Source organism: Falco punctatus (assembly GCF_963210335.1).
Source record: "Falco punctatus genome assembly, chromosome: 14".
Classification (NCBI taxonomy): domain Eukaryota; kingdom Metazoa; phylum Chordata; class Aves; order Falconiformes; family Falconidae; genus Falco; species Falco punctatus.
The window spans coordinates 6,617,742-6,638,020 of record NC_137594.1 but is presented as its reverse complement, the minus strand read 5'-3'; the positions used below and the strand labels follow the sequence as shown (position 1 = coordinate 6,638,020).

The 20,279-nt window shown below is 41.0% G+C and overlaps 1 long non-coding RNA gene across 1 annotated transcript in view; it reads right to left on the bottom strand.

Moving 5' to 3' along the window:
• The window catches only part of LOC308073068, a 126,335-nt gene that overhangs the window by 90,935 nt on the left and 15,121 nt on the right, over positions 1 to 20,279 (bottom strand). The window contains exon 2 of the long non-coding RNA XR_013931893.1: positions 7,863 to 8,002. This is a non-coding gene — a long non-coding RNA (uncharacterized lncRNA). The remainder of the gene's footprint in view (positions 1 to 7,862; positions 8,003 to 20,279) is intronic.

The window sequence follows — 20,279 nt, the reverse complement described above, 5'->3', positions numbered from 1 at the left end:
TTTTCATCCAGCTAAAAAAATAAAAGGCTCTGCAAGGCTTGTACTAAACAGGTTAGGATTATTATAATCAAATTTTGATTGAAATACTATTAATGATCTGTCCTGGGAATATAAACTATGATTTTTGGGTTGATAGCATCTTTGTGATGGAAAGCACATTTTTTTAATTGGATTCTTGGAGAAAGTACTGTAAAGCTTGTTCAGTTTATGTTTTAATCCAGACTGCCCTGTGCGCATGGACATGGTTGCAAATATTAAATATGTTCAGGAGTATACTTCGCAGGGAAAAAGTAGAGGACAGAGCAGCAGACATGGCAATCTGCTTCATTTCAAGCGAGATCATGAAAGTGCTACTAGACGCTACCATGACCGACAGTAAACTGGAGACAGAGACCACAGCACCACCGGTGCAGGCACACCTCCCTCGGGCCATCGCCCGCGGTGAGCCAGGCTGTTCCCTGCTTGCACTTCAGCCAGGAGCGTTTTTTCTGATCCTTGTACAGCAATACATCTCAGCTAGAGTACAACTATTAGGCATTTTCTCTTCTGTTAATATTCACTACTCTGTGCGTTGAAAACAACCGGTACCAGCAATATGCTATGAGTAGTGCTGTGTACACTGGTAGTAGCTCTGGCGCTGAAAACAATAGGCTCACTTATCTGAAAGGTAGGGCAAAACACTGTTAAGAAGTGATCTCTGTTTAATTGAGAGCTGACAGCTATTTACATCACCAAGGATTTAGCTGCAGTGTAACTGCTCTTGTGACAAGCCACGTAGCTTTGAACGTTGGACAGTTTACCTCCAAATCTTTTACGCTTCGACAGTCTCCCTAATCATTCAGCAAATAAATTGGGGAAGTTCCCAAATGGCATTTTCAAAAATGACAGTTTTACTGCTACCATCCTTACACCAGCTACTCCACAGCAACTATAATTTTTGGACTTGTTGGGTTTTTTTATTATTTAAGGGAAAAAAAAAAATCCAGGCTGCTGCTAGTACTCCTAACCCAATAAGCATTGCCTTTTATACACAGAGAGTGAAAAACTATTTACATTATGGAACAGTCAGTAATGGTGGCTCTTATACTACCATCTATCTACATAAACGCAACTTCTGCTGCTGGTGAGACCTAAGATAATATATTCAAATGCAGGCTACTTGCTACCACTTTCACGTTGTTTCCGTGTTATCATATTGCTCAAATTAAATGTAAGCCAAAGCAGAACATGTCACGTCCAGTCCACTATTTCTGGTATCAGAGAAAATATTGTAGAAATGCACATTTCACAGAACTTCTCTTTGTATGAAACATTTTGCTCATTGCTGTTACATAAATAAAACCAAAATTCTTATTTACAAGAGTGGATATAAGCAGGGGAAATGCTAAAGCAGTTTTGCTAATTCCAACACTGTCAGGCATTCCAGTCTGCCAAATACCTGCACTGATTTCTCAGTGTCTGCCCCAGTATTACCCTCTCTTATGGTGACCATTCCCACCACTGACAGTATTGCCGAAAAACAGCTTCTTGCGACAACATTCAGCTAAAATCAGCAGTGTCTGTAGGCATTTGGGCCGTGTCTGGACTGGCAGCATTTCCTCAATCTACTCATATTCTTCAGCCATGCCCTCAGTTCTATTTTAGGCCAAAATCCAGAAACACATCACAACTTAATCCTCTTGCTCTTTTATGATGGGAAGGAACCCAAGTGCCTGTGCTAGACGGGGACGTAGGACAGATGCCCGAGGCACTAGGATCTCCTGCCACGCTCCTGCTTTTGCAGTCCCTGCGGTACAGACCCCAGCCCAGATCCGATGGCAACGAGTGCTGTGTGAGACCTAGAATGCATCAGCACTTATCACAGTATTATTGAAGTTGGGGAGTTGGAAGGAGCTGGACAGGTTGGATGAAATCTACAGCTGCCATCTAGTTCTACCTTCCTCCCAGCGTGGGGCTATTGCCAATTTACTGTAGATCAGACTTGGCTCTGTCTGGCCAAGTCCTGAAAGCTTCCTTGGATGGAGGCTCCAGGTCCCCCAGGGTTACCTGCTCCCAGCTGTACTGCTGGGAATTTTTAATTTTAATTTTATGCAGCGGGGTACAGGAGGAGCTGGGTAGTTAGCAGTGCTCACAGAACCAGCTGCTTAGACATAGTCTAAATACATTAACTTACAACTGCAATCAGCTAATAAAAGATTTCTAATCTCTGAGCTGCATAAGAGGCATGGTATTCCATCGACCATGACTGAAGCATTTACCACTTTACCACTTGTTTTCCTTGCTGAAGAGAACCATTTATCTGCAATGTCACCTGAAGAATGGTGGGTGTTGTCAGAAGATCAAGGTCCAACACGTAATGTTATGTAACAAACATTAACCACTTCATCCCACTTCACTGGGCACTATTTTAATTCCATTTTTTATGGAGCCCGATCATTAGTTTATGACAGGCTGTAAATTATAGAAGTAGCAAACTCAGATCACCTCCTACAGGCCAAAGAGAGAGAAGACTTTCTCCTTCACATTAACGTTCCTGTTCCTCAACCTGTACATCGCATTTCTAGCTTCTACACCTCTAAAGAGCACTGAGTCCAGCAGACTGTTCCAGCTATGCCGAACTGCAATTAGTTATGTTAGCATTAGATCATTATGGAAGACTATCACCTAACACTGAATTTTGTGGTTAATAGCAGGCGCTTCAGGAAATCAAATGAAAGGACTCATCAGATGTCTGCCCACTCTATGCAATCGGAAACGACCTCTGCGCATGAATCAAGATTTTGGTTTTTTTTTCATTCTTGGAATCCTTTTCTGCAAAATGGGGTTTATGCAGGCTATTGTAAAACACTGTGGGGTAAAGAGCATATTAGAAGTATAATATATTCTCTTTACTGATCATGATCTGAGAGTTAAAGTGTGTTTGAAACATTGTGTTTTGCAATACAGTCTATGTGATGAGTGATAAGTTATATAGCCATAATAAACAGTAGCGATAAATAAAATGTATTACATTCTGTACAGCCCTATTTGCATTGCAAAAATCCCTATTTAGATTACAATGAACTCTAAATTACAGAGTAAACAAGTTTTGGCTACATCTTGAGGCCCAGCAGGGAGGAAGGCATCGTTTGCCACCCCAGCAGAGGAATGCTGTTTACATCCAAGTGGACTGTCCTTGGAGACACTGCAGCTTTAACACACAAGGGGCTGCAACCAGAGCCCCTCAGCCTCTGTGCTTAGTGGTTTTTATTGGATGGCTGTAGGCTCCCTACTCAATACCAGAAGCTTTCAGCAGTGCTTAACTTTCCCAAAAGTGGTTGGGGCTCATGGGATTAGGCTGAATACAGCCTACCTTTGAGTCAGCTTGCTGGGCAGCAGTCTGCCGGGTCACTGAACTGAAACGCTATTGTGTGCTTTCATAAAGGAACAAGCCTGTGATTTCAGTTTGGACTAGTAGTAGCTAAGAGACAATAGGCTATTTGCTTTAAACTTTCTCTTGTCTTTCCCCTTATGGAAAACACTCCAGCAACATTCCGGAGGCTCAGATCACCTTGACCTCTGTCAGCCTGTGCACCAGCCTGTGTATGATACAGTCTATGCTAACTGTATTGGTTGAATGTCTCTTCTTAAAGCAGTGGTAAGAAAAGACATTCACCCTCCGATATCCAGACATTAGCAGGTCACCTGTACTTATCTGACACCTTTATAAGCTCTTCTGTGCTGTAAGTGGGGTTTTTACAAAATTCCAGACTTATGCTTCCTTTCATTAAATGCACACGCAAGGATATTAGGAGTGAGACAGCCTCAATTCTGATGATGTCAGGATGACAGCAGGATGTCTTTTTTTCACCCAGCAGGGCAAGATCAGGTCTGGAAGTGGTACGGATTGTCAACAGCAACCAGAGAGGGCTTGCATTAAGTTCTGCTCCAGATGCTGGAGGCTGGTTGCCACCTACTTTCACAATTCACAGAATCTGGTAAGACCCCCCAATTTCTTTTGGACAACCAGCTTCCCACAGCTTTTATTCACTTGTGTCCACCAACAATGACATAAAATACTCTTCCTCTCTGTTGGACATCATGATCCATGTTTCATGCAGTGATCTGGTGGGAGTCCCATCCTGAAGTTATCCAGAAACTGAAGGTGGTGCAAGAGGTGTCAACTGTCTCTCAGCCACAGGTCCCTTTGTAGAGCCAAACCACACCAGACCAGTAACTCACCAGCTGCAGCATGCAGTGGAGGAAATTTTTGCCTATCTCTGAGCTCTCAGATCGCCACAGAGAGTGCCACACTGCACATCACCCAAAATATTCAAGCTCCAGCCCATTCCATACTTAAACCAACTTCACTGGCATGTGAAGAAATCTGACACAGGAATTGATTCTCTCCTCTTTGTCCAAAATAGCTTAAATTAGCTATTTTTCCCAGACAGGTGCTGCAATGTTCTTCACTGGAGAAAAGAAAAAGAGGCAGGGGTGTCTTCGAAAGAGAAGTCATTAGACAGGGTAGGGTATTTTCCTTTTTTACTTTGGTGTATGTTATTGATATGACTGCTACTTTTTGTGTTTAACTTTAAATTACAATCGATAAGGAAGTGCTGGGCTTTTGAGTCTTGTTATAAATCAGCCCCTATTATTTAGATTTAAGAGCCTAACTTTGAATGCTCATTTTTTTCTACAGATAATTTTTATAAAAATTAGAGCTGTGATAAAAGCGTGACTGACCAGATCTGATTCCTGTTCTTTGGAATGAAGTAGAACACTCCACCTCTCACCTGTGCTTTCATGGTGGCTTTCTTCTGCATCCTCCCATTCACTGTTACAATTGGGATCTGAAGTGCAGAAGAGGCCTGAGCACATGAATGAAACCAGTTTAAAAAACAAAACAAAGGGGGAAAAAAACAGGTTTGGTGCATCACCTGAGATGTTTCTATCAATAAGCAGGGAGTAGAATCTTCCAGTTCAGGTGACAACAGAAAAAAAAAAAAAAAAAAAAAAAACCAGAAAGAAAAAAAAACCCCAAACAAACAAACAAACATAAAAAACCAAACCAAAAACCACAACCCAACTTGTTAAAACATTACCTGAAGCAGAAGTTTCTAACTCCTTGCCAGGTGTGGTACATGCTTGAGCAATTCCCTTCAATTAAGCTATCATCCCAGAGATCCCTTGTGGGTGGTATGGCTCCGTACTGTCCTCAGTGTGAGCTAGATGCTCTACTACATGCCTTTGCGCTAATTATCATCTTCGTTGTCGTATGTGTTCATCAAGAAGCCATGCTTTCATCATCGCAGCTTAGCACCCACTCCCGAGAGGCAGGTACTACACACCGTGGAACCGGATGCCTCGGTGACACGAACAGCCAAAGTGAGCAAATATGCTTACCCCAGCACAGGCTGCTCTTCCAAATTTCCCAAAGTTTCTTTTCAGATTCCCTATTGAAGCAGGCATGTTCCACCAGTGACTGCATAAAACAGCAGTTCCCAAGTCAAAAATGAATTTGCCATGTATTAGATTTCTAAAGTCAAGGACAGAATTTCTTAGCAACTCCTGTACTCCTTGGCTACTAATTCCCCATCTGCTGAAGGCAATGGCAGTGTAACAGAGTAAGAGACAGATTTGTCTTGAAAAACAGGAAGACATTCTAGCTGAATTAACTTTTCTCTGCTGTCTCTAGAAACAAATCTCCCTAAAATATCAGCAACAAATCAATTTTACTTCTTTTCAGTAGAGAGGAAGGAAATTACCTTTTCTGATTTTGACCTTCTTCCAGTGTCACAAACCCATCAGGCCAACTAATCTCCTAAGAATTTACCATATTTTCAAACTGGAACCTGAAAATAGGCTTATTTTCTGTTTAGTCTGAGCCCAAAGCCACAGAACAAAGTTTATGTTCAGGGTACCTGAACCTGGAACCTCTCAAAATGTGAAGCATTTAGGTCTGTACTTGTGGCTTTGTTTTCTGTTCCATTTCTAATGAAAGATAACTTACAAAGTAAGGATTAACAATTTATGGGGTAGTAATCTATAAAAAGCTCTGCATCCAAGATATTAGAAAGCAATATAAATTCTTTTGTGGAAATGTAAACGGTATTAAAATGTAAGTAGGTATTATAGCCAGTTGGTTAGATGGGGACAGTGAGAGTCACTGACTGGCTTTTCTGGGAATCAGATAGGTCCCTAAATCATTAACTTAGTATTAAATCATCCCACAGATATAAATAAAATGAGGGACTTATTCAGGGATGTCTTGCAGAATGTAAGTAGTTTCTAGATGAATGACTCACAAGATCAAAGTCAAGGAAGACACCCATTTAATTAGGGAGGAAAGTCTTGAGCAAATCTGTAGCAACACCTTTGCCAGGGACAAAACCTTTGCCGTGCACGCTCCAGTTTCACCTAGCTGTTCTGGAACACATACTGCCCCAAACTACCCTACAAAAATGTAAATGAAGCTGAAAAGCAGTTGATCTAGGAATCCTCCTACCAATTCCAGAACACTGCAACCACCGATAAATATTCAAAGGTTTTCCTACAGCACAAATTACCCAACAGAACAGGTTTGCAATCAGGATCCAGCCTTACGCAAGTCAGCCTTTAAATTCCATGACAACTTTAGCAGCTCTCCCTTCAGCTGGCAAAGCAGCCCACGTTCACAGCGCAGGTCAGTGCAGTAATTGCATGCTTGCTTTGTATCACAGATGATGTCTGTCTGGCATAGTATATTTTCTCATGACATAATCGATCATGTTATTAAGGAACAACTCATCCTTGATGGCTCATTCAGAGCTAACCAGAAACCACAAAATTCTGTCGTCATTCAAAAGTATGCCACACTTTCTTTCCTCTCCAGGCAGCCAATGTATTTTAGCTGATACCCAAAGCAGGGCACTGAGACTCACTTTCCAACGGATTTTCAGAAACTACAAAACTGAGCGTGTTCTTAATGTCAACACCCAAACCCCACCCCTTTGTATTTCTGTCTTTTGTGTGAACTAGGAAGTCTGGTATGTCAGTATGGAGAAAATATTATTCATTCTATGAACTAATGTTTCCTCTGTTGTAGTTATGAATTTGGTAGGTGTGTCTCGATTATAGAATGGAAAAATCACGGTCCTATACACTTTACAGTGTGCCTTATTTTTATACTGGCTGACCTTATTTCAGCTATTTATAATCAGATTTCACTGTCATTGTTACTGTTGGGTTTAGTATCACGTCAGTTGAAAAATTAATATTCATACTGCTGAATTCTCTAGTTATATGTACACCGTCCATTTTGTTCACTCCCCGTTGCAACCCAAGATCTTATTTTTGTGATCCTTCATTCTGCATCCACACTGGACTGTCTCTAGGACTCTTCTGGAGCAGAACCACCAGATCGTGCAAAAGACTGCTAAAAAAGCAGTGGTTTGGTTCTTTGATCCCTCCAGAATACAGAAAAGACAAGAGCACAGCTGCTATAACATACTGCTTATAATTTTCAGTGGATATCGCAAAATTCATCTGAGAATCTGTTGCAAAAGGTGAAGTTAAAAAAGTAACTGCAATTTGTGCAAATCTAGCTCATAATTGCTTATAAAGGGTCTGTCTGCCTTGGATCTGGCTGCTAGCAATACTTTGGAATCTACTAATTCGATGTGAAGATCACATTAATGTAAACTCAGGTGTCACTTTCCTATAATCCGCTTATCTTTGTCAAGCAATATGCAAAGTTTTGTTTCCCTAAAGCTGCAGAAATCAAATAAGAGAAGATGGTTTATATGGATGAACTTTCAAGCCCTCTTCTGGGCAGCATACAACTCAAAAACTCTCAGTAATAAATGTACGTACGGCAAACGAGATCAGCACTGAGAACTAACCTGAGAAACCTGGTCCAGCAAAAGAGGTTGGTTCTGCTTAGGTTGGTGGCATCACAGCACTGCTGTAAGCCTTCTCTCCTGCTCCCTCTCACATCGGCCCATGCTTTCTTTCATTCAGAAAACGTGCAAGTTACTCTCATCTAAAAATTGACAAACAACAAAATCTGTTGCACTGCCTTTTCCTTTAAAAATCACATTTATCATTGTCCCACACACACCATTCACTAGAGAAATCGATCTGGGTTTTCCAGAAAAGTCATAGTATGAATGAGGGAATTTTCAACAAAATTACGGTGTACTGTCAACTGTCTGGACTAAGCACATTTTACTGAAAAGCCACTGTTACCAACACCAGCAAAAAATAGGAGAATCTCAGCAGCATGTAAGAGAGCATGGTGGAGACAACTGCGATAGGACTTGAATATCATCCGTGTCAAGATTGGACACAGATTACTGTGATCTTTCCTAATCACGTTTTCAGTCCTCATCTCTCTACAACCATAAAATATGAAGAAATAAAGATGAATAAAAGCAGAAGAACAAAAGACAAGCATTTCAGAGAATGTACGAAACAACAAAGGAGTGCAAGTAAAACTATCTCGGAAAAAAAGAGACATCTATAAAAGTAATCACATCTTTTCCTTTATTTTTCTGTACATGTCTGGTATGATGCTCTGCTCTTCCATGTTTTGTTCAAAACAAAGGTATGACCACCCTGATCATTCACCTTTCTACTATTGCTTCCTCTCGTTTTTGTAATTAAAATCAAGAAAATATATGCAGTGTATCTAAAATCAAACTTAGAAAACAGGTTTGCAATTTGCCATGTTGTACCCAAAAGCCTGGAATCCCACAAACATTAAAAAGAAAGAAACAAAGAAATAGCTATCTGTTACCCTAATTCAAGGTGTGTAATTAGCAAAGCTGGAATGCAAACACTTTCTCTGCTCAAGTCACTCTGGGTGTATATATGTATGACATATCTAATAAGAAGCTGAGCATCCAGCCACTAAGATGCTCCTATAAGCTGTACCACAATCCTCTTAAGGATTTAGGGAAATCAGAGGCTCAGCTTTGCCATCTGTGGCTTAATAAATATTTTCTTCAGAGGCTTTGTGCCTTGTTTTAGCAACCAAGAAAATAGTCATACAGTAATTTCTGAGACATGGTATTACCACAGAGCGCCTTTTTCTCCTTTCTCAACAAATGTTTCCGAAGTGGACAACCTGTAGTAGCTGTATGAAGCAGCTGAAATACAGCTTCCAGGCTTCATTGTGTGACCCAGCAAGGCAGCAGTAGACCAAGGGTTTCTGTCCACTCCAAATCCCTATCTTTGGGAGAAAGTTGTCAAAAGATGCTCAGTATTGCCAGGTCCCTTGGTGCCCCTGATGGACTTACACATGGGCATGGTCCCACAGCAAATCAGAGGGATCTCTGAGGAGCAATTCCCATTTCCAATGCAGACCTCTCACACCCTCAGCTCTGAGGAATGTGATATATTAAAGGTAATCATATGAAAATTTTGGTATATGACTCAAAGGATCAAAAATGATCCCTTCCATTTTTGCTCGGTCAATGGACACACTATTTTTACCAGTGCTGTTTAAGCAGCGTCAGCAGACATAAAGCACTTCTGTAGTTTTGTAATTTCTTCACCACATTCAGTGGTGGAGCCTCACCCAGTACTACCTCTGCTGAGGAATTCAAATTCTGCTTCCTCTAATTGTGCTACCCATATCCCACAGCTCTGAAGCTTCAGAACCATCTAAATCTGGCTTAGAATAAAGGAAATCAGAAGTCGTCGGTCACCTTCTTAGAGAAAGACAAATTAAAGAAATAAAGATGAATAGCATTTCCCTCTGGAGCTTTAGATGAAGATAAAGAGGGCTAGCATAGGCCGAGGGATGTGGGCATAAAAGATGCTGGTATTTAAGTGGATATAAGAAAGCTTCCTAGGGAATTCAAGAAAAAGTCAATAACTTCCAAAGTTTTTACAGGAACCTGGAAAAAGAGAGAGAGAGGGATAAAGAAATAAATATATAATGACATATGGAAAAAATATATTATTGTATTGGCCCAGTGTTAAGAGCAAAAGGCTGTGAGCCAGAAGACCTAATTTCCAGTGCTGAATTTGCCACTGACTTATTGTATGATGTACCTGGTGTACGATGTTGGTGAAGTTGGTCTCTCTCTGAGCCACAGATTCCCTTCACACGTGTGTTTCAGATGTAATCAGCCTGAAAGCTCTCTCTTCTTACTTGTGTTTTGTATTCTGAGGGGTTTCAGTTTCTGCTGCAGCCTGAAGCTGTTGGGTTGTAATATGAAAATAAAGGCAAAACAGAATGGAAACTATAAAATATTGTTGGCTGGTTTGTTTTGAGTCTTTAACGGCTTCAAAAGTGATAGCACTCATAATTGCTCTGTTTTCAGAGACAGATCCTGGGCTTGTGCACATCATAATTTTTGCATGTACTTTCATCAGAGCAGTATGCACAAGGAGGCTATATTTTAACTTGAAAACACATTGTGGTGGGAGTTTCAATGTACTGCAGTTAGCACATGCAAATCTTAACAAGCACATCTGCAACTGTTTCAAGAAATGTTTTGTGAATAGAACTACACAGGAATAAAATGCTGCCCATAGGATATTTCAGAAGTCTTTCTTTTCTGAAAAGCCATGTCCTGGATTCCTTTGTACTACCATACATCAAAGGAGGGGGGGGAAAAGAAACAACAAATGAAATTCCTTTGAATAATTTGTTCTAGGAGATCTGTCCTTGTCAAATGAATGCACCTCAGTCTATAATTGTCAATTGTAAGGAATGACTGAGAGATGCCATTTATTTAAATTGAAACAAGTACCTTGCTCTGGAAAGCAGGCCACAAGTAGAGGCAGATTTGCAAATCAGCTGCCAAACCGATGCATACAGAAGACAACGGCGTTTCCACTTCGCATATCCAAACGGACAATTCTGACAGCTTCTATGTGCAGTTATGTGAACTGCACACGTAATCATGGTAATTGCATGCAGAAATTGGATGCAAACTGCACCACTAATTTGTTTTTTAAAAAGGGAGTAATCTTGCAACATTGTATACAAAGGAGTCAAACAATAATTACAATGTGCTTTTCAAACCTCTTAGAACAAACTCACTGTTTCCATGCAGTTGCGTTAAAATATTTTTCAGCTGTCAGTGTGCCTGCACACTGATACGAAGATACTTTTTTTTTTTCTTTAAATCACCAGGAGAGATGGATGATTTTCAGTTGCTTGACAGAATGCTTGTATAGTATTTCTTGACGAAGGGTATCAACAGCAGTTTATATTGCTGGTCTAAGGAATGCAGATCTGTAGCAGAGCTCTTACCAGATCCATAAATGCATTAGAGAATGTGGCGATGAGTCAATGGAGTCACTGCAGTTTGCTAGGAAGGCCTCAGCTGAGACTGGGCATTTTGCCTGGGATGGCAAACTGAGGATTAAGGGCTTTATGGGACATGTGAACTCCACTCAAATGCAAACATAAGCATAATTAAAATTTAGCAAACTATGATGTACAAGCCCTTGGGCAAAATCCAGTAGACACAGCTGTATTTATAGGTTGATACAAAGACGAACTGTTAGGCCTAACAGCAATTCAGCAACACGGAGAACAGAGAGGAGTCTGAGATCTCTCACAGCTACGCAGTGCTACGAGTCTCAATCTAACGTGGCGTATCTTTCTCTTAACTACTTCCGCACCTTTGACCAGACAGTTACTACGTGGGACCATTTTTCCTATGGGTCAATGCATTAGCAACTATAATTAGACTCACAGGAGAAAATGGCATTGTTCTTTCAAAGACCAGGTGTCTACACCGCTATTTAAGTCATTTTCAGGTGTTGGCTGAGGGCTGCCCTTCAATGGCCTGTGCTGATAATGAGAACAAAAGACATCTGGAAGCCACAAGAAAGATCAATGCAGGGGAAGGCACTGCTTTCTGGAATGGCTGCAGAGAACCACATAGGATGAAGCACTCCACCAGTAGTAGAGGCACTGAAAGAAGTGGAAATGAGGTGTTAGTATCACCCAAGAAAATCTGAACTTCTGCTGCCAGTTTTCTGTAGCAGGAAGAAACCTGTAACTTCAGTCTCTGGGGGAACAAAAAACTGGAGACACACTGTTTATGAAACCTTCCCCCTTTCTCCGAGGGAATCAACTTTATTGCTTAGGGAAAGGCAGGAAACACACTTGGGAATAATCACTGACAGCACCTTTGCGGCAGCAGATTATGAGCTACCTCTGCCCTGAAGAAAACCATCCGCAGGAAGGATAGTCACCTTGTACTGAATCAATGATGGGAACAGAGCAACCTCAGCGCCGGTTGTACAAAGAAGCAAAGATCTCTTACTATCACCCTTCAGACACAGTTGTACCTCAACTTGCTGCTACACCGGCTGCTATTACTCTGTTTTGGGGGGGGGGGGGGGGGGTGTGTGTCATATGGCTTCTCATTTAAATGAGGAAAAATGTTTTTGGATTGGCCAAAAAGGATACTGCACTGGGGCACTTTGAAATCCCTTTGGGTAGCGTGGGCTGAATAGAAGTGTCTGATCTCTGCTTTGTCTCTCCACAGCATCCCTTGATAAACCCAACACTTAAACTGTCAACTGTCCTGTGAGGCTAAGGTTTTTAGGAAGTAATACGTGAAGAAGTAATTCAGGCATCTCAAATAAACAAGAAAGGCCCTGCATGAAACTCTGATCCATTCCCTTATACATCTGTTAGTCCTACATCGGAGCTTTTCAAGACCGATAACGGGTGTTAGGTAGGCTTGTGCTCTGCCCCGAGAGTACATGACTTCATGACAACGAGGATGCACCAGGTCCCCACTAGCCTTAGTAATAATGTGTCACATCTGCCTCTCATGTGCTCTCCAGAAAGCAATTCCAATGCTTCTCTTACCCCTCTGACTGAGGAATGATACCAGGAAAAGGACTGTTACTCTGGTTTGGATACTAACGAACTTCAGCATCTCCCAGTGCTGCAGGGCCTGTAACATAACTGCAGGTAAAGAGCAGGGGAAAAGAGTCATCCTGGAAGTGTCTCTGCCTCCTGCCGAGTCTCAGACAGCAGCAGATATTCACCTGTGCCAGGGTGGCACTGGAACGTAGCTTTTTCCCTGAGATAGAAGGCTGTAAAACACTGGATTACATGGTTGTCATCATTGCCTATTGGCTTTTGTTCTTTTCAGATTGCAAGGCAGCAGCCAGCAGAGTGCCGCCGTGCTATGCTTGGATGTCTGAGGAGAAGCTCATTGTTCACTTATTGCAAAAAAAGCATTAAAAATAGGGAAGAAAAAAAAAGTAAAAAAAAAGTTGAGCAGTTTTCCTCTTGGAACACCAGGAGCCAGGTGCAGAGTTGCTGACAGTGATGACAAACAAATACTGGAAATATTTTGCAGTTCATCAAACAAATAGTATTTAGGAACAGATTCAAATGTCCTTACTTGTACTGAGCAGTATCTTACAGTTCTCTTGGAACTGGTGCAGTGTTCATGGAATAAGACATGTTTCTACACCGGTAACAACATAGGAAAGTATCAGTAGTATTAAAGGCCAGATTCTTGCATTCCTATTTACACAGGTAAGCACACGTGCCAGTAGAAGCTCTAATTCTTGTAATGAGGTTTCTCAGAGAGTAAGAAAAACCCAGAGAAAAATATGACTGGCAAAATCTACCCTTAATATATGATGAAAATATCTGTGATATTTGATTGCGTGCCATTAACTATGGCTTATCTTGGTATTATTCTCCACTTTTGGTAGGTGAAAATCTCAGGCTCAAGACTTCACACTAAACCAGAGGGCTGTATAATATTTTCTAGAACATCCATCATTCTGCGTACTGCAAATATTCTGTATATTCTAAAGCAGAGTACAGCACATGCTGGTAAGAAAAAGAAATTCAGAGGAAGCAACAGTAATCATGAAACTATACCAAGTAATAACTTTACCAGACCGTCAAAACCAAAATGAAAGAAAGATCACGAGTAAGATGAATTAATGTTTATGACTTTACCAAACACAGTAACTATGGCAACTCACGCCACTTCCACCTGAATCTTCTACCAAAAAAACTTCCTGTGTCAGTGCATTTCACTGCTTAGGTGAAGTTTGGGGCTTTTTGTGTATATTTAAAAGCAGACATAGGCAGCGAGAGGTTGATCTAATCGTAAGAAGTGGTCTGTTAAGCACTAACGGTGGCGAGTGCACTTCTGCCTCAGCAAGGAAGCACTCCTGTGTACAGTGGGTGCCCCACGTTCCACAGAGCGCTCGGTGTGAAAACTGGGTCCGTTACAGACGAGATACCTTCTTATCTGCACCAGGGCTCCCCGACCAATTCTCTAGCTTCTGGATTGCCCTCAAATCCCCCTTGGATTCAAGGACAACTCGCTCCTAGGCTGAGTCCTCATCCTTCTAGAAAGGAGATACACGTTGCTCTAATACATGTAATTATAACTGTATCTTATGTACAAGCACTTCATCATGCAGCATTTATAGGGTCTCATTCTGCATTTACAGCGTCTCATTCTGCATTTTTTGTTACTTCATTCTATTCATTTGTGTGTTGTTTTAAATATTTTGAGTAAACTTCAGAGGCTGAGTTATTTGCAATGGAAACAGAGCCAAAGAGACTCTCCCTCTTCAGTCTCTGTGTGAGCCAGACGGCCTCACTTTAACCATTTCCCTTAAATCAAAAAACACAATTGCAAGACCAAATATATTGGGACAGGCATGTCAGCTGGTGCAAAGAGTCCTAGCTCTACTGACTTCGGGGAGGCAGGCAAATTTATAGCGGGTGAGCCACTCCCCCCACTCTATGGTGCAACCTCTAGTGATTTTATTGAGTGTTGCAATAGCTAATGTTTTTAAAAGTGTTGCTTAAATCAAGAGACTGCACAAGAACCTAAGCTTGGATGATTTTTTTGTTGGCTTTTGCTTAAGTTTGAATTTCTAGTCCTTGTGGCTCTAAAGAAAAACTGGAAAAGATTAGGTGAATGCTGTTACGTAAAAAAAGCCAATGATTTTAAACAAATCTCATAAGCATTATTCTTTTTATTCCTGGTGCGTGGTTTGTAGGGTTTTTTTTTTATTTCTGGAAGGTATGCAAATATCAAACTCTAATAGAACTAATAATAAAGAAATCTTTAAAAACATGTTCCTAACTCTCTCTGAAACCTTAAGAAAAAAACAAATTAAGAGTGTTGAAGCTGACAAAGTGATGGCTCAGGTGAAAATCAGGGGCCATTTCACTACAATTAGCAGGGCTTAAAAGGAGGCAAAGATGCAGCAATAAGACCTGTCCTTCTCTTAAAGGAAGAGAATTTTTCTCCCATGTTTTACAAAGACTATGTTACATTCTTGTCTGGTTACTTGTTTTATACAGATAGAATATGGGCAAGCAGGTCTTCTGCTTAATCTTTGCAGCTTTTTAAATACAAGCAATACTTAAATACAAATGAATTAAGAACAGGAAGGGTAGCACTTGAAAACTAATCAGCTGAAATGCATAGGAGCTGCTAGAAGACATGTTGGAATTGCTCCATCCATGAGCTCTCCTGCAAGGACAATGCCTATATTAGGATTTGAAGTTCCCCTGGCAGTAATAGCCTTTTTTTCCTTTTTTTTTTTTTTTTGTTTGTTTGTTTTTTTGGTTTTTTGTTTTGCTTTGGTTTGGTTTGGTTTTTTTACCCCTCCCTCACAGATTGTACAGAAACTTCTGCAGTGAAGTACTCTTCAAGGAATGGGGATCAAAGAGTTAAATACAATTCCAGTAGCATGTGTTATTGAAGGCTGAAATTCACTATTAGGAGCACACTTAAGACACATCAGCATAGCACGTAACAGGTTGAAAGATAAATTTGTTCTTTCCCCATCTGATATCTTTTTCACCCAGAACACTAAGTTAAAATGGTAGAAAACAATGCTCCCTTCTCCTCTAAAAATACACAGTGCATAATAAAAAAGTAATGTGTGATCAGCCCCTTGATGTGTTTAAGGTAGTAGCAGGAATTGATACTGCCCAGAGCAGCAATGAGTTTCTGAGTCCCACACATGGTAAGAGAAACTGAAATAAGGGATGCATGGAAAATCCATTACTAGAAACCTACGTGGAGACAAAAAGTTTTGATTTTCGACAGATCTCAAGAGGTCCAAGCACAGCATGTTAATGTTTATGATAGAAGTCAGTCAGTCTCTAGGCTTATGTTATTTTGTTTTGGTAAAAGAATATGAGATGTTAGAATAATCACTGGTATTTTTACTGACTAACTCTTCTTAGTAGCTTCTCTCAAGTGTAGCTGGTTTTAATTTGTGGAATGAGGGTGGGCATAGCTTAACATTTATAAAGCTCTAATTGAGAGCATTTCCCTCACAGAGAACAAAAACACGACAACTATTTCTTAGAAGTTTTTAAATTAGATGTTTTGATTTTAGTTGGCAAATTTCTGGAGTGGTTTGTTGTTGGTTTTTTTCTAAGTCCTCTGCTTTTCCAGTGTGACTAAATCCAAAATGTTTGTACCATTAAGATGACAGATGACACGGCCCAAAGGCAAACACACACGATCATCTGTCAGGTGCTTGGCTCTGCTGTGGTTTTCTGTGTGCTTTGCCAGCAAGTCTTAGCACCTTTGTGTGCTTCTGTTTCCTTACCTGTAAAATTGAGATAATGACACGTACCTTCTTTCTTAAAAGCTTTGGCATCTTTTCTATATAAAAGTGCTACGCAGCACTGCAATACAAATGTAAGTGCTTACATAACCCTACCACGCTACATATACAGGAGAGTTGATAGGGGGAGAAACAGTAACCTTTGTCTCAAGGGATCTGGGCTTGGGTTTGGTTTCTAGTCTCTATTAATTTCTTTTTTACCTTCCAGAATTGTCTGAAACATCTGCTGAATTGGCACAATGTGAATGGAGAGATTCCACTTCATCGTAATTTTGTCCTGATGCAAAACTGTCAATGTCTGGTGTTTTCAAAGGCAACAATTTTTTCTGAGTACGGTGCCAGGAATAATCTCCTGCTCTTTGACTCAATCCGTAAGCCCACAGGGTTATGTATTTATTTACTTATTTATTTTGATGTCTCCAAAATAGAAAAGCATGTTGCCTTACCAGACTGCATGCTGTAAAACAGTGGAAGCAAATAAACTGCAATTGTTAATGTTAATTGGTCTTACTTTACCATGTCATTTCCAATTTTTTTCAAAATGGAGATTAAAAAGGGTTGGAGAAAAAGCTGTGATTTTGTCATAAGCAATCCAGTTAGCAGAGTGAACTGAAGGGATTTGATTGTTCAAGCCCTGCACAACCAACGAAGCGCACCAATTCACATGAAGCTGTCTGTCCGCACCCCCCCAGCATTGTCTCCACAGACCTGTGTCTCTGCACGCGGTGATCGCATGGGCCCCTGAGTGCACACCCATCTGCAGAAGGGCCACACTGTCCTGCATATTTTGTACCATTCAGCCATTGCACAGACCTCTGAAAGTGTAAATGTCAACAAGCACAGAACTCAGCGAGGCCTCAGGTGGCCTGTTCAGGCCAAATGGTGAAGACGATTGTGACTTTTCACTTGGAGTTGACACAGGGTTTGCTCTGCGGAAAACTTCAAAGAGCGAAAACCCGGGAAGCACGGTATCTTGCAGACTCGAGAAGCTCATACAATCTAAAAACCAGTTCAACTCACCCGCCCTCCAGTACTGCATCCCCATGGTGCTGCGCTGTGTTCCTCAAACTGAATTTAAAAGACGAGAATGCATTAGGTTGGAGAATGTTCCAACCTAAATTATCTCATTCATTCAGGATGTTTTCGTTAATATCCTGCTTCATTTTTCCAGTTGATAGTTTTGGTTGTATTCTTAGCAACCTCTTAATAAAACCCCATACAGTGGGGTTTTTCTAACACTACGGTGTTCCTGCCTTTCACACTCCTGCACACAGTCACCACCTGCCCACATCCTTGCCCTCAGTGTCAGCAGAAACTGGACCACTGTCAGTTGGGTGCACGTGAACTCATCCACACACGTACGCATAAACTTGCTGATTTTCTCTGAATTTCCATCAAGTCTAGTCTTGAGATGCCCAAAACGGAGCACACTGTCCTACAAGAGGTTATAATTCTGGTCAAAAATTCCTGCCTCCATCCCATTTGGGACTTGCTTGTTGCCATGTCATGGCACCACAGATTTATATTTCATTTCCTGTTATCTATCACCTCAGGTCAGCAAAGTGCTCTTCTAGGTTTCTCCCACAGAATGAGGTTTTCCTCAAGTATTAGCTTCTTGGTTTTCACATTACACGGCGTTGTGCTGTTTTCTGTTCATATGCCCATCATCTATAGGTCTACTTGGACATATCTGGGCAGCTTCACTGTCTACTCAATCTCCCAAGTGACTGGCATCTAAAGATTTTAATAGCACAGCCTTCTTCCACATAACTACCAGTAGCTAAGAATCAACATAAATCCCATCTTGGTCCCAGCCTCTGCTAAACACCTCCCCAAAACATGACATGTTGCTGTTAATAATCATCCTTCAGCCAGTTTGCAGTCCTCATGACACAATGTTTATACCCAAACCAATGTGTAAACTTGTTTTGCAAGCAGGAATGTCATGAGAAATCACATCAAATGCCTTACTAAAATCATCAGTAGACCCAGCAAATTGCCTTTTACCCATTGATTTTGTAATTCCGGTTTCTAGAAGTAGTTTGGGAAATCTATTTTCTATTCTTCTTTGCTACTGAGGCTTATTTTTTCCTTCTCCTGTAAACAAAAATTCCATAGTCGTTCCCTTTTTCCATTCCTGCATTCCTTTTCTCAAGCTGAGATATTCCCAAGATCTTTAATTAATTATCTAGGAAGACACAGTTTACCCTGCATCACAAAAGCCGATGATAAATTCGATGTTTGTTGCAGCTGCAGAGCAGATGTGGGCCCTGAACTCTGAGATTTTTGTTCCCTCTGTGTAACGTGAGTCAGAATTCTTAAGGAAATGTATATGCCAACAGTTACCAGAGTGTGATACCTGAAGTACCTCAATATTTGCCTTTTGGGAGGAATGTGATTTAGCTTAGCTATAATATCTCAGATAGTGAGACGTGCTCTTGGTGGTGCCTGCAAGTCATGTCAAAGAGCAGTTTCAGGCTTGGATCCTGACCTTGGAGCCTGGAACTGGACACCACCTTCCCTAGAATTGTACAAGGATTCAAGCATGGATGACACTGAAGTCAGATACCACAAGGGTACCCTGTATTTTCTAGGTAGCAGGCATCTCAATAATACTGGAAGATGACTGAATTATTCACAGCTTGAACTCCTTTGGCTCTACAGGCAGAGCAGGAGACTGCAAAACCCCCAAATGATGCTGTGACTGCAGAAGCAGAATGATCGGAGAATCCCCGTTCACATCACTCAAGACCACACATTTTGTCCTATTTGATGGAAAGAGAAAACTTGCTATCACAGGAGAGGAGGAAAACAGGTAGGAAGGTTGTCTGGAATTGGGTATAAAAACAATTACACACTCTGTTAGCGAAGACTCAAACTCCCAAACCCACTAACAGTAAAATTTACTGCACCTTTGAAATACACAGAATTCTGCCTGGAAATCAAGTACGGAGAAATGGAAGAGGGATATGCACAGGCAGCACAATCATATGGCCAACATATGGAATCAAACTGAATAGCTACTGGTTTTTAAGTTCCGCAAAAACAATGAATTGAAGACGAGCGAGAGACCTCTTGCTCACCCCGTTTATTTCCCCGAGTACCCCCCTGCTTCCCAGCCCTCACAGCACACGTAGCACTTACCTGTTTTTCAGACACTTGCCACTTCCAATTCCTAAAAAGCCTCAGACTGTTCCATAAGTACTCTTAACTACTTTCCTGAGCAAAACCACACAAAGAAGTAGCAGATGAAAGACAACTGCGATATTGGCATGCAGTTTCCTTAAAAAATCCCCACAACAGCCTCACCATCAACAGTGGGCTCATTCTTACAGCTAGATGGAATGAGTCGCATGTGAGCATCACTGCGCACCCACACATCCAACATGTTTGTTTAACCACACACATATAAAAGCCTGTTGAAATCACAACATATCTTAAGCCTAGGCAAAATGTTTTAATTAAAGGAAACATATTTTCCTCATTAGTACATTGTATGATGTATCAACGACCATGACCTACTCCTGTGGCATGTTTTTTTTTTCTTCCCTGTGTGTGAACATCTGTACATTTCCCCAGAAGCTGAATTTGACACATGTGATGCAGGAACAGAAATGTCTTTTCAGTGGAAGTCTAAAGCAAACAGATGTGTCAAGCATCTGCCAACAAGTCATGAGGAAGTTACTTCTGCTCCAGGACAAAAT